Genomic DNA, 3,242 nt, shown 5'->3' on the forward strand with positions numbered 1-3,242 from the left:
ATGTGGATATCAAGTTTCCCAACACCATTTTTTTTGTCCTCTCTCAATGAAAGGTTTTGGCACCATTGTTGAAAATCATTTGACCATGTGAAGATTTATTTCTGATTATCTTCTACTTCACTGGTCTCATCTACCTCACCTGTCTCCAAGCCAATACCACACTATTTTTATTACTGTAGCTTTGTAATAAGTTCTGAAGTTAAAAAAAGTGAGATCTCCAACTTTGTTTCTCTTTTTCAAGATAGTTTGGCTATTCAGTGTCCCTTGTTGGATGAAATGGATTTTTCCACATCTGGGGAAAAACATCTTGGAATTTCGATAGGGATTGTATTGAAAACATCATAGGGATTTTGATATGGATTGTATTTGACAGAGATTGTATTGGATACTATTGCCATCATACCACTATTAAGTTTTCCATTCCATATACATGGGATGTTTTTCCATTAATTTGCATCTTCTTTAATTTATTCCAACAACATGTTTTTAGTTTTCTGCATATAACTTTTCATCTCCTTGGTTAAGTTTATTTCTAAGTATTTAATGCTTTATGGATCTATATTAAATGTAATTGTTTCCTTAATTTGTTTTCAAGTGGCACATTGTTATTATACAGAAATATGACTAGTCTTTGTGTACTGATTTTATATCTTCAAGCTTGACTGCACTTTTTATTACATCTGACATTATTTTGTGCACTAATTAGTGTTTTCCACATATAAGATCATGCCATTTGTGAAAGGAGACAATTTTACTTCTTTTCCAACATGGATTAATTTTTACTTTTTTTTTTCCTTGCCTTTTTTTCTAGCTAGGACTCTCTAGCTAGAAAATGTTGACTCAAAATTGTGAAAGTGAGTATCTTTGTCTTATTTTGCTAAGAGAGGAAACATTATCAGTTTTGCATCATTGAGTCTGAGATGAGCCGTGAACTTTTAATATATGACCATTAAAACATTGTGGTGCCTTTATATATATATACATATATATAGATATGTATATATATAGATATGTATATATATATATATATATATATATGTATATATATATATATATATAACTGTTCTTTTTACTGCTTTTTTCATGAAAGAGTATTGAATTTTTTTCAGATGTTTTTATTACATCAGTGAGATAATCACATGTGATTTTATTCTTCATTTTGTTAATGTGATTTTTGCATCGATTGATTTTCATATGTTGAACCATCCTTGCATTACGAGAATGAATCACATTTGGTTGTGGTATACGGCCCTTTTAAGTTCTATTAGATTATCTTTACTAGTATTTACTTCAGGATTTTTACATCAATATGCATCAGAGATAATGGTCTATAGTTCTACTTTCTAATAGTGTTTTGTCCAGCTTTAGTATCAGGCACATGCTGACCTCACAGAGTTAGTTTGGAAGTGTTCCCTCTTCCTCATTTTTTTTTTTTTTTGCAAGAATTTGAAGAATATTGCTGTTTATTTTCTTTTTAATGTTTGGTAGAATTTATCAGTAATGACTGCTGGTTTTCAGCTTTTTATTATTTGGGGGGTTTGCTTACTGATTCAATTCCTTACTAGTTTTAGGTGTGTCATTTCTATTTCCTCAGGATTCAGTCTTGATAGGTTGCACTTTGCCCAGAATGTATCCGTTTAATTTAGATTTTCTAATTTTTCAGTATACAGTTGTTCATAGTATTCTGACAATTTTTTAATTTATTTAAATCTTCTCTGTTTCTTTTTTAGTGCAGCTGATGGGTTATTAATTTTGTCAATCTTTCTGAAAGAAAAACTCTTAGTTTTATTTATATTTCGAATCTCTATTCTGGTTATCTCTGCTATCAGTATTTTGTATTCTTTTTGCTAGTCTCAGATATAGTACATTCTTATTTTCTAGTTTCTTAAGATAAACATTTAGGTTGTTGGTTTCAATATCCTTGTTGTCTTTTAATACAAGCACTCATAGCTATACATGCCCCTTATCAGCACTGATTTTCATTGCATCCCATAAGTTTTATACATTGAGCTTTCATATTCATTTTTCTCATTTTCTAAATTCCTTATGATGTCTTCTCGGAACCATTGTTTAAGGGTATATTGTTTAATTTCCAAATCTGTTCACACCTTCAGTTTTTCCTTCTGCTATCAATTTTTAATTTAATTCCATTTTGATTAGAAAGATACTTGGTTTTATTTCAAAGTTTGTAAATTATTAAGAATTGTTTTGTGACTACACGTATGGTCTATCATACAGGATATTCCATGTTATTTGAGAAAACTGTTTAATCCACTGCCATCACATGCAGTGTTCTCTAAATGTCTTTTATGTCCAGGACTTCTGGCAGTGATGACCTCCCCACAAGAACATGTCGCTTGTGAAGTACCTCCTCCACCCATCCCCAGAGGATGAGAAGAGGAAACACAAGAAGAAACGCCTGGTGTGGAACCCCAACCCTTACTTCATGGACATGAAATGCAAAATCACCACCATCTTTAGCCAGGCACACATGGCAGCTTTGTGTGTGGGCTGCTCCACTGTCCTTTGCCAGCCTACAGGAGGAAAAGGAAGGCTGAGAGAAGGATGGTCCTTCAGATGGAAGCAGCACTAAAAGTGCCCTAAGTCAAAATGGGTGGGAAGCTATCCCAATAAACAGATTTTGGACACACAGAAAAATGTCTTTTGGGTCCAGCTTATTCATAATGTCATTGATGTCCTCCCTATCTTTTTCGAACTCCTGTGGTTGTTCTTTCCATTATTTAAAGCAGGATTAGGAGTCTTCCACCATTATTGTAGAACTTCCTGTTTCCACTTAAACGTGTGCCAATGTTCGTCTCACATATATAGGAGCTCTGGTGTTTGATGCATATGTGTTTGCAATTGTTGTGTCTTTTGAAGAATTTACACTTTCATCATTATGTAATAACCAAATTTGTGATTTATAAAGGATTTTATTCAATTTCATTTTCAAATATTAATATAGCTACTCCTATTTTTGTTTGGTCACAACATTCATGGAATATCTTTTTTCCATCATTTTATATTCAATCCATGTTTTTCCTTAGATCAAAAGTGAGTTTCTTATAGATATTATATAGTGGATACTGTGTTTTATGTATTCATTCTGCTAATCTATATCCATTAATTGGGGAGTTTAATCTGCTTAAATTTAAAGTAATTGATGATAGGGAAGGACTTGCTCTTTTGTTTTTTGTTTTATTTATGATGTATATATAGATTTTTTTGTCCCTCTTCTCTTC

General features: G+C 32.0%; 1 pseudogene; it reads left to right on the forward strand.

The window, feature by feature from the left end:
* Positions 1-2,350: 2,350 nt before the first annotated feature.
* Positions 2,351-2,596, forward strand: LOC112848524 (small ribosomal subunit protein eS27 pseudogene; annotated as a pseudogene).
* The last annotated feature ends 646 nt before the right edge of the window (positions 2,597-3,242 follow it).

The sequence above is a fragment of the Puma concolor genome, chromosome C1 (genome assembly GCF_028749965.1).
Source record: "Puma concolor isolate L17-30 chromosome C1, mPumCon1.1.hap2, whole genome shotgun sequence".
In the NCBI taxonomy this organism is placed as follows: domain Eukaryota; kingdom Metazoa; phylum Chordata; class Mammalia; order Carnivora; family Felidae; genus Puma; species Puma concolor.